The sequence below is a fragment of the Miniopterus natalensis genome, chromosome 4, assembly GCF_054644295.1.
Source record: "Miniopterus natalensis isolate mMinNat1 chromosome 4, mMinNat1.hap1, whole genome shotgun sequence".
NCBI classification, from domain to species: Eukaryota; Metazoa; Chordata; class Mammalia; order Chiroptera; family Miniopteridae; genus Miniopterus; species Miniopterus natalensis.
In genome coordinates this window covers 52,975,080-52,987,450 of record NC_142084.1, presented here as the reverse complement: position 1 = coordinate 52,987,450, position 12,371 = coordinate 52,975,080, and the positions used below count along the sequence as shown (strand labels likewise).

Genomic DNA, 12,371 nt, shown 5'->3' with positions numbered 1-12,371 from the left:
GAAACACCAATCAGAAAGAACTTATGCACCCCTATGTTCATAGCAGCGCAATTTACAATAGCTGAGATCTGGAAACAGCAAAAGTGCCCATCAGTAGACAGATACATTCACACCATGGAATACTATGCAGCTGTAAAAAAGAAGGCTCTCTTACCCTCTGAGACAGCATGGATGGACCTGGAGATGATTATGCTAAGCAAAATAAGCCAGTTAGAGAAAAACAGTATCACATGATCTCACTTATGAGTAAAATCTATAGAACAGAATAAACTGAGGAACAAAATAGGTCCAGAGGTATGGATGCATGGAACAGAATAACAAATCTTAGTGTCAGGAGCAGGGGTTGGGGGGAGGGGACAGGAAGAGATTAACCAAAGAACATACATGCATATATGCATGACACAGACAATAACATGGGGAAGGCCTGGGCTGGGGCAGGGGTTGGGTGGAGTGGGGCAAAATGGAGAGAATGAGAGACATCTGTAATACTGTCAACAATACACTAAAATTAAAAAAAAATTTTTTTAAAGTTATAAAAAAAGAGGACTGGGTTCTAAAAAGTGAGCTAACACAATGTGATATGCATATGTGCCTTTTCACAATAAATGTGAAGGACTATGCAATATAAATAAACTATATGTGATATGCTTACTGAATTTTTGAAAAATAAACATGAAGTAAATTTAGCAAAGAAAAAATATACAGGCAGGCATGACTACTCATTTAATTTAATTTTACATGCTGGGGTAGTGTCTGATTAGGAGTCCATTATGTAAAATCAAGGCTTCCTGAGGTCTGTGGGTTGTCATCCTGTCTTCATTAAGCTCCATTTGGCAGGGCAAAGAGGGAGATAAGAGTCCTGAGAGCCATAAGAGATTGTTCTATCTGAAGATGCATTTGCATCCCTCTTGGGATTGAATCTAGTTATTGTTAAACGTATTTCAATGTTTCTCAAAGGAGTTTCAGTAAATATAAACAAAATTTGAGCCAATGTCCCCATTTTGGTAGCCAAATACTACAAAATTTTGCTAGACTTCAGTCACTGTGTGCTAGAATAGTTTGCGTTCCTAATTACGATGGCGAGCATGTACTGAAGTGCAGGGGACATTTTTTGATCGAATGTAATGGCAAGATGTGAATTGAGCATGAGCAATGAATAAAGATATTCACACATTAAGGTCTGCCCTAAGAAACAGGTTGCCCGTAATGACTGCTGATTTCAGTCTTCCAGTGGAAGGAAAGATTGAAGCTCTCCAGATAAGCTCAACAAGAATCATTTCAATTATATTACTTCATAGAGAAGATGGGAACTGAACAACCTCAATTGGAAAATCCTAGCTGGTAATATGAAATCAAATTACCATTTACTGCCTTCTCAGCTTAGCCTTTGTCTCAAAGCCATCCAATGGCCAACCAGGAGACTGAGGAAGCAGCTTTATTAAAATTTTAAGACATTACATTTATGATGATGGTTGCAAAACTTGGCACATTGACTAAAAATCATTGAATTGTACATTAGAAATGGGTAAATTATATAATATGTAAAATACCTCTCAATAAAGCCATGAAAAAAATGTTAAGACATTCCAAGGAGGAATAGGCTAGTGTATAATGGGCTGTATAAAGTGATTAAATATTCACAAGATTTATATGTATAAATATAGGTATAACTGTGTGCTTAGAATGTTTGATCATTTTTAACAAAGTCCAACCTTAATACTGCAAAATTATTTCAGCGATATTTACAAAATGAAACAAATTATAATAATGATGAGAGAAAAATGCAGAGAGTGAAAACCTCACAAATGAAGCCCAAATAAGAGACCCTGCAGTTCCTCTTCCATGTCTGAGTGCATTTAGTAGGACTTCGGGCAGCCACTTGGCCTCAGCCTTCCCAGGCATGGCACCAACAGTTCAGGGCAGCAGCTTCACCCTCTGACTCACGTTAGTCCATTTGGAACTTAGTTATTTTGAATACCCACTGAAAAACACAAGTAAGACACTTATAAAATGTTACTAAAATTTTTCTTCTTTTTTGAAATACTTAATTGATCTAGAAACCTCTTACAGAGCCCTTTTAGAGCTCTGCAGTGCCTGGCCAAGCTGTGTTGTGTCACTGAACATAATCCACAGCAGTCCACTCGCTAACACATTGAGCCATATCCCTGTTTGCTAACCTCCCAATTGACCTGACTGTATTTACGAAGACTCGGCTGTTAAGAACATCCCTGTCTTTTCCAAAAGAACCATTCACCTATGGAAAAGCCACCATAAATCCCTGATGACACATGATATGCATCATCTTTCCAGATGCTTTGAGTAAATCTTCTTTGATCTGTTTTTTAATTTTGTTGTTTGTTTTCTGATTTTTGAGTTTTAAGGGATCTTTGTATACCTATTTTGGGTAACAGTCCTTTATCAGATGTGTCTTCTGCAAATATTTTCTCCTAGTCGGTGGCTTGTCTTCAAGTTTTGTTAATAATGTGTTTCCCAGGGCAGAAAATTTAATTTTAATGAAGTCGAATTATCAATTGGTGTTGCATCTAAAAAAGCTTTCTTTACCATGCCCACGTTCATCTAGATTTCTCCTATGTTATCTTCCAAGAGATTTTATAGTTTTGAATTTTACATAGTTCTATGATGCATTTTGAGTTAATTTTTGTGAAAGGTGTAAGGTATCCATCTACATTTTTAAAAAATATTTACTGTGCTTAATATTCAATATGTGTTTATCCAGTTGTTCCAGCACCATTTGTTAAAGACACTATCTTTGGTCCATCATAGTGCCTTTTCTCCTCTGTCAAAGATCAGTTTACTGTATTTATGGGGGTCTGTTGATGGGCCCTCTATTCTGCTCCATCAATCTGTCTTCACCCATACCCTGCTCAGGGCTCTGTTTCTCTGTGGGAGCTCTAGGAGAGTATCTGTTTCCCTGCCTTTTTCACCTTCTAGAATCTGCTAACACAGCCCCATTCCTCTCTTCAAAGCCAGCGCCATTGCACCTTGCTAACCATTGTTCTAGAGTCACATCTCCCTCTGACTACTCCCAGGAGGGTTATCCACTTTTAAGGACTTTTATGATGAGACTGGGCCTACTTGGGTAATCCAGGGCATGCTCTCCATCTCAAGGTCCTTGATTTAATCACGTCTTCAAAGTCCCTTTGCCACATAAGGTCTGTATTCACAAATTCCAGGGATTAGGACATTGACCTCTTTGGGATACATTATTCTGCCTAAGAAATAAATGCACCAATTCAACCATAAACAGCTTTCCATTCCTGGGCAATTGAAATAAAAGATGTTAAAAATACTTTACTTTGTTCTTTATATTCATTACACTTCTTCAGTCTGGTCTGTATCATAACATTACGCAGGCCTAAAGTGTCTTCCTGTTGCTGCTTTACTGTTGCCATTTTAAAATCTTCTAATCATAACCAATGTCATTTCCAGCATTCCTGCTTTTCTTTGCTGCACTTTTGTCTTTGGTGAAGAGTTTCCTCTCCTGATTATCCTTATTTTGTAAAATGTCACTTGGCTTTATCATTGAGAGTCAAGGAGCCCCACAACTATGTACTTTGCTCTCTGTGCATGAACCAAATGACAGATGCACAGTACCGATCACTGACAGGCTTCTAAAGGACGTGACTGGTCAGGGATCATGGTGCACATCTGCTATTTACATAATGACTTGTGGACTGAAAAGCCAGCAGTGAAGTTTCTACTTTATGCAAATACATTTAATATACCATGGAAAATGAAATTTGAATCATGTTTTTGGTGGACTGTTATAATTTAATGAAACAGTGGGGGGAAATTTGTGCATATCAAAACTATGCAAGAGAGAACAGCCTTAACTATTCAGCAATGACAGTAAATAAGTGTTATAAGCAAAAAGCATGTAAGAATCTCACAACGTGGCATTGAGTGAAAGAAACCAGATATAAAAGGGTATATACTCTGTGATTTTACTTGGATAAAATAGGGGGATGGGTACCCCTTTTTTGGTGACAGACATCAGGATAAGCTTTAGCTCTGTGGTAAATAGTGGGTTGTAACTGGGAGGTGCACGAAGTTTGACAGTTTTCTAGATTTGCTGGCAATTACATGGGTGTGCTCACTATGTGAATATATGTTGAGCTGTGTACTTTTTATACTTCAAGTATTTAAAAATATATAGATTATCATAGTAAATTCAAAAGACCACTGGAGTTGGAGTGAGGAAAATGGAGTTCTAGTCCTAACCCATCATGAACTTATGTCTGACCTTGTGAAAATCAAAATGACTTGTTGGACTTCTGGGCCTCAATGCTAAAAATAAAGGATTTAGATCAGGTGATCTTAATATTTCTTCCAACTTCAAGTTTCAATAATTATTTGACTGATGCAAGATGCTTTCCACCTTTTAAGACCGAATAATAGACACTTTTCAGGCTGGAAACTAGTTTATACAATGTGGTGACAAGAACATTTGTTTTACTTTATACAGTGGAGCAATTATCAGAAATGTCTATTTAAAAATATGTAACTGTCATGTTTACACTCTGATGTAAATTGTAGCTCTCACAATAGGAATGAAAAGTAGGAAGTGTTCTAGCTCAAATGTTAACAATAGAACAATATCCAGAGCTGACATCCTGACATCTATTAAATGCTTTCTGCCCCAATGCTACAAACCACAATTTGTTACAAACCTTGCTTTGTAGCCACTATGATCTGGGTTCTAAGAAAAAGTTCAAAGTTTTAAATAACCGACTATTATAGTAATTTTGTAAAATATATGTGAGACTATTGCAGTTGTACCTGCCTTGATGGGAAAGAGGAAGTACTCTAATAGTATTTCATTGTGCTGATAGAGCAACATGTGATGGGTTTTACCTTTGATTCCTTCTGTTGTCCAGAAAGCTGTGCTTCAAACAAATTTGAACTATTTTTGAGGAGAAAACATACCAGCTTCCTTTGCAGAATTTCCACTTTTCTCAGAGGGTAAGTTCCACAAGCACAGTGCAAATATCACATTTTTATTTCATTAAGAATATCCAGAATATTGCCTTATCTATGACAAATGTGCAAATAATCAGTTTCTCTCTTTATCTCTGCATTACTTTTTCTAACATCCATAGTCTTATTTTTGCATTTGAATCTATGTTTTAAAAGCTTCTATTCTAAATTTTCTTGATCAAAAATGTACATAAGAAGAATGGTTTCAAAATTTAAAACATTCAAGAGTAGATTTTCAGTCTATGTAGTTCACATTATATAGGTGCATTTAAGTCTACAGATGATTCAGAACTGGGAGAGAGGCATGGAGAGCATTGTGGAATACTGGTCCACCCAACTTGGCTGCCTGGCATATTTTTGGGGCAATCAGAACAGCAATGAGACTTCTGATTGCCCCGAATATAACTTAAGGGAAAATTATACTCTGAAGCAGAGCATGTTTCTTTTGAGTTACACAGCCCTCTCCATAACAATATTTAATATTATATGGAAAACGGAACATTCAGTTATTCATTTTAACATTACTTTTTTCTCTCACTACCTTATAAATAGGCATTGGCTGAGTACAGTACTTACGTAATACTCTTCTCAAAGGAGACTTTTTTTAGAAAAACAGAAAAACATTCTGTAGAAAGTAATAAATTTCTATTAAATGTTCTCTACTTCAATTCTTCAATCCCCCTTGGGATCTTAATGATGTCTTATTGGCGAGTGTGTATGTGTTCAGTATTATTATTCTGGTAGCATAAATAATTTTATAGAAATTTTGTTTTCTGACACATGATGATTGATAGAGATAATCTAAAAGGTTTTGTGTTAGTCATATAGGTAATCTTTGATCATCTAATCAGCTTAGAGTATTCTATGCTTAGAATAATATAAAAATCACACTGTTTTTCCAAACAATGAATATGTGATTTTACAAAAAATATATGCTCTAAATTATTCCTTTTAAGATATAAAAATGTGCACTGCGTGAGCTGACATAATTAAATTGCCTATGTATCTAGATGACATTTTAATAATGAAAAGAAAGTGATGGAGCATTTAAATTATTTGCTACACTCATTTAAATGGAGTATTCAATAATACCTATTCAAACTTATTCATTCTGCTGCTGACAGCTGAAATAAAAGTATTAGCTTTTAAGAGTAATTTTTAATGCAATGGATTTGTTATTTTTTTCTGTTTAAAATACTGTTCACTAGTTGCTCTCAAGTATCATAATTACGTGAAGTTAGAACTGTGTTATGAGGGGAGTGTTTCTGCCCCCTGCTGAACATCAGCCACCTTGAAAAATAAGCTCATTGTTCACTTTAGTATCAAATTGGAAATTGTCTGTCTTACAGTCTCTGCCAACTAAATATTTCCTCTCTCTTAAACATAAAATTTCAACATATGATAAACCAGTTGGCCCTTATCTTCATGCCCAGCTCCTGTCTGCTTGTTATTTTTGTTTTCACTTATCCATATGTCTATGGGAGTGACTACATATTTTGGGTCAGAGGTGAGAGAAGAACATGAATTCTCCTGTACAACAGTCATTTTTAAATATGACTATACTTATTCCTATTTCATTGTTATACTGAACACAAAAGGACAAGCCAAGAAGGATTCTGCAGTAATTTTTCTAGATTTCTTTTTTTATATAAATTCACAGGACTAGGAACCATATAGAATTCTGTCTATGCGGTGAAAGATACTACATATAAATGTTCCCAGAAAAGGTGAAAATTAAGTATCTTTTTAAAAACCTTAAAAGTGAGAACCCGGCCGGGCGTGGCTCAGCGGTTGAGCATCGACCTAGGATCCAGGCGATCAGGGTTCAATTCCCGGTCAGGGCACATGCCCGGTTGCAGGCTCGATCAGTGACTCTCTCATCATTGATGTTTCTATCTCTCTCTCGCCCTCTCCCTTCCTCTCTCTGAAATCAATAAAGATATATTTAAAAATAAAATAAAATAAAAACCTTAAAAGCGAGAGACTTTATATCAACTTAGTTTAAATATAGTATATTGATATCTAACATGCTTTTTAAAAAGTCTGTAGGCCTGTCAGATACACCATTAAAAGTAATAATAGATTGGAAGTGGAGTGTGAGAAAAAGGAATTAAGAATGTTTTCAAATGCTTTCATCACAACAACTGAAATGTTGACATTGTTGTCTATATAAATGGAAAAGACTATAAAAGGAGCATGTTTGAGAAAACAATCAGGAGTCCGGTTTTCAACATGGTATCTTTACAAGGGCTGTTGTGGAAGGACAGAGGTTCAGGTTGGACGCACAAATCTAAGAAGCATCAGCTTAAAGATGGCCTTTGAAGGCACTCGACTGGGTGAGCTGCTGCGTGACGGGTATGGAGCACAGAGTCGAATCTAGGGTCTGAATTTTCGGGAGAGATAAGGGATAGAGTTAAAGCTTTGAGAGCCATCAGCACACATGCTCTTTGTTGAGTCTGAGTGAGATCACGAAGAAGTGAATATAGATAGAAGACATGACTGAGCCCTGGGTCATCTACCATGGAAAGGTGAAGGCAGTGAGGTGGAACCAGCAAAGCAGATGATAAGGGGCAGCAAAGGGGACAGAGGAAAACGGGGACTCCCCATATCCCAGTGACACGCCACACATACCACGAAGAGGTGAGAAGGTATAGAGCTCCCGAAAGAAGGCATCTAGGGCGGGCGAGCAAGGTGGGCTTCCCAAGCTGGTACTAGCCGGCTTGTGAGGTCAGGGAGAGGAGCCTGGCTAAGGTGGTGTTGTGGCCAGGAGGTGGGCCAGGGTGAGCATTCCTGGTGCCTGCAAGGTTTGAAAACCCCATTGACGCCAAAGAAGGAAGCAGGCAGGCTTTCTTGTCAATTTGACCAGCTGTGGGGAAGAAAGGCTGAAGCTTAAAAGCTCTCAGCAAACATCAAAATATAAAGCCAAACTCTTTATGAGAGTGTGGGCAAAAAACCTGACCCGGGTGACTTCAGGAGAGAATGCAATGAAAGAACTGGGAAATAGTGGTTATGGATACATTTTCCACAGACATTTTCCGTAAGTGGCAGGAGAAGAAAGGATTGATGCTGGTGTAGAAATAGGGTCAAGAAAGACTTTTTAACATGAAAGAAAGAAATAACAGTATGTTGATAGAAATGATCAGAAAGAGAACTTGGTGCAGGCGCTAGAGGACAGAACTGCTTGCGTGGGTAGAAAGGAATGTCATCTAAGTCCCACAGCAACAGAATAGAAGGCAGAGAGTAAGGGCACAGAGTGGGTGGGTGTTCGGATGAGTAGTCACAGCTTGTGGAGGCTTGTCTCTGCTTCCTTCAGCTTTCTCGGTGACACAGGAAATCAAGTTGTCATAGGAAAGCAGGGAGTGGGGATTAGAGTCAGAATTTTAAGGACAGAAGAAAAAGGTAGAGCAATAGCCATCTCCCCTTCGGCTACATTGGCATTCACCCAGACAGTGCTAAGGATGGTTCGACCCTGTGAACACGCCTTCTCCCACGTTTCTAAGTCTTCTTCTATACCCTAAGAATAGTCTGTCTTTATAGAGTACATTCCAAAATTAGGTATTAAAGGGCAGAAGTGTCTGTATTTGTATTATTAAAAACACCATTCTTAAAAAAGCAAAACTATTCTGCTCCTTGTAAATATGAAGGGACCCTACTAGATTTTATACAGTATTCATCAAGTTTTACCTAAGTTGATGTTCTTGAGGGAAAATGCATGAAATATTTAAAATGCCATGCCTCAAGGTCACCGCCAAGCATTCTTATTTTATGTAGAGCTGCTATGTGCCTCCATTCAGCGTGTTTAATTTGCATGTTTGTTAGCCTCCCGATACAAACGATTCCCTGGCAGAAATATCTTCAATTTTATGCAGTTTTAGAGAGCCTTTTTTTCAAATAGGATCACCATCCTCTGATAAATTGTGGTTTGCGTGCTAAAAGTAGTATCAATGTATTATATACATATATATATGTATAGTGTGTATGTGTGCATATATACATACACACATTAATTGAATATCCATCATAACCCCTGAAAAAAGAGAGAGGTAAGATTTGCCCATTTGAGAATGCTAGAAGTATCCTGTATAGTGGATATTATGAAGTCATAAATTTATAATATGAAGCCATTGTGGCTTGAGGGATGAATATTCAGTACCTGGCATTCCCTGATAAAGTCATATATACATATAGCTTCATTTTATGTGATAATTACTGAATCTAGCTTAACATCTGCTTTTACCAGATAAACTGAATTTTTTATTTTGAATAAGGCAGTCACAATAATTCACAGCATTGTGAAGAATTGGCAAATGAAGGGGTCATAAGAGAGAGGAAAGGTGAGTGGGAAATTTTATTAGAAATCCCAGTCCTATAAAATGACAATTGTCTTATTATATGAATTTTTAGAAATTATCAATTATATGTTTAAATTTCATATTCTCTAGAACAAGTTTAAAGTAAAGCTCAATCCAAAGGCAGCTGGGGGATTTTTGAACTATCCACTTTATTCCTTGAATTTTAAAGTGACTTTCATCATATTTCAAAAGAGCTATGCATTTTCTTTCTATACTTACAACCAACAACTGAATAGGTTTCTCTGTTTCTTGTTCACCTGCCTACCATCTAGAAGCAAGTGATAAGCTGAGAAATATATTTTAACAATGAAAAAGATAAACTAAGAAGAATGTAGGTGGTTGTTCAAAGATATGGATGTAATAAATCCACTTCTACCTCTACAGATTTCCTTTGCTTAGAGTGATCAACTTTAAGTTGAATCTTTAAGCTACCTATATCATAAATACCACATTATTTTTCCTTGATATACTTCAGGAACTCTTATTGCCTCAGACACCATCATTTTCTCAATATATTTTGAACTAAAACAGTGTGCCTTCTTGTTGGCTGATCCCTATCAACATTCAAATGCCTAGTTTTAGCAAAATGATCATTGCTTTTAAGTGTTACTTTAGATAAGATACAAAAGCCAAATAAATGCATAAATGGGAATATTAAAAGAATTGCAAGGAAGCAAAGAGGAATATTTATTCTTTAACTAAGAATGTGCATTCTAACCTCAAAAGTGGAATATGAAATCAAAGAAATAATTTTGTATGTAAAATTAAAAGTCTATGCAGTGGAAACAGTTGATCAGTAAACTAGAAAGGAGTTTAAAGCATGTACAACCAAAATATGTAAATAACCTTAATAAATAAAGAATTGTTAAATAGTGTTAAGAAATAATAAACATCCAAAACTAAAAAATAAATAAGTAAAGGGAATGAAAAATATTCCCCAAAGAAGTAGGCATATCTAATGCTTATTAAAATATGTTCAACCTCCAATTCATCTAAACCAGTAAATTTTAAAGTAAGAATAGAATAGCATTGTTTGCCTACTAAATTAGCAAACAGTCTTTAAAGATGAAAGTTAAAGTACACAATGTTCATTTGGGGTCCAATCCCATGATGTTAAAAGAGATGAGATTAAAATTCCACAAAAGTGATTCGTCAATAGATCTTAGAAGCTTGCTATCTTTTGGTTTAATGATTACACTTGTTAAATTTAGTTACACAAAAAAATAATAAAAGATATACATAGAAGTTTATCTTCTGGTAGTTAATAAAAATCTATAAATGTATGTAGAGAGATATCTCCTGCTGCCTTTTGTCAGCTTCTCTCCCTCTCTCCCACTCCCCCCATATCATTCTGCTTCTGTCCATCTTTCTGTCTCTCTTTGTAAAGACACGTACGCAATAGGTGAATATATGACTATTTATATGTAATACACCAGATTAACATTTTTTACCTACTTGAAATATATGGGTATATATGTAGATACAAAATACACACAAACACATAATATAGATAAATAAATTTTAGAACTTGCAAAGAAACAACAGTTTTGCCTACTGTGACAGATCTTTCCACCTTCTTCAAACCTCTGTTTTTCCCATCACTAGCTCCGGTTAATGCAGCCAACCTTTGAAAACTGCTTATTGCTTAGTCGTCCCTTATTTGTTTGTTTGCTTGTTTTTATTACCTACTCTATGCAGGCCCTCTGCTGGACATGGCCAACAGACTGTTGAATTAGGTCAACATAATTTTTGCCTTCGTGGGTCATACAGTTCAGTGTGGAACACGGGTACTGAATAAGTAATAACAAGTGCAAATACTTTTATGAAAGTGATGTTCAGAGTGCTAGAGTACCATTACATAAGCAGAACTGAAATAATGATGGGAGGGCTTGTTTCATGAAGAAATTTAGCATTAAAAAATGGGATGTAGAATGAAAGGGGTTGGGGACTAAACGTTGCAAAGGGTGGAGGTCATGATTAGAAAAAAGAAATTGCATGTAGGAGAAGCAGCCTTTGGCTTCAAAAGTTATGAATAAGAAATAAAGGGAGACTTGCATGACTGAATATTGGAAAGGAGAAGGCGAGACCTGGCCCATAGCAAGGGGTGTGTAATGGGGACTTATCAGGGAGGATTATACATAGAGGATTGAAAATGTAAAGCATTATACTATAAAGTAGTTATTTCTCAGAATTTAGGAAGGCCAGTATAAAGTTATCATGGTGGTCCAAAGAAAGAATTATTCTGAATTGGGCTAGTCTGATGGCATTGTGAATGAAGAGATGTGGACAGATGTGAACCATATTTTAGAGGAATAAATAGTAATTGCTCTGAAATGGTGGCAATGGCCAAAGGAGACTGATAAATAAAGGATAAATCTCAGAATTCTCTCTTGAGCAACTAGGTTTCTGTAAATGCTTTTTATTGGAATGTGGAAGGTGTTGGGGGAGATAAATATCAATAGTTTAGTTTTGGTTGTCTTAAGTCTGAGGTGCTTGTGAAATATCCAAGAAGAAATGTCAAGATTGCAGCCTATCTAGAATGTAAGAGAAAAGTTCGAATTATGTATTTATGCACTTATCATATTTAATATCATGTACATGGATAAAACCATCTGGGGAGAAAGAGAGACACACTCACAGACACACACACACACAGAGACAGAGAGAGAGAAAGAGCGAAACTGACTATGACTAAGAGTATAGAAATCCAGTTATTCAGACACTAAAGAGCCAGCTCTGCAAAAGTGATAGTGTGTTAATTATTTAAGACTGCCCTAAGTGGACCTGACAGGTCCACTAATGACATTCTTATGCTATGACCCCACGGGAAATATGGATAAGCTGATGCAAGTCATTTGTCTAAAAACGTCTGGTTAAAGATCATTTTCTCTAAAGAAGTTGGAACATAATGTTAAAAACCAAAGGGATGAATGAAGGCCTCTTTACATGACCAAAGCAATATACTAGATGCCCCACCCCTATATGTGGACTTTGTTCCAATGGTTCAACCTCATTTGCTTT

The 12,371-nt window shown here is 36.4% G+C and overlaps 1 long non-coding RNA gene across 1 annotated transcript in view; it reads left to right on the top strand.

The window, feature by feature from the left end:
- The window catches only part of LOC148093283 (uncharacterized), a 114,516-nt gene extending 109,561 nt beyond the window's left edge, over positions 1-4,955 (top strand). Inside the window, exon 3 of the long non-coding RNA XR_015714369.1 lies at positions 4,899-4,955. This is a non-coding gene — a long non-coding RNA (uncharacterized LOC148093283). The remainder of the gene's footprint in view (positions 1-4,898) is intronic.
- Positions 4,956-12,371: the final 7,416 nt, after the last annotated feature.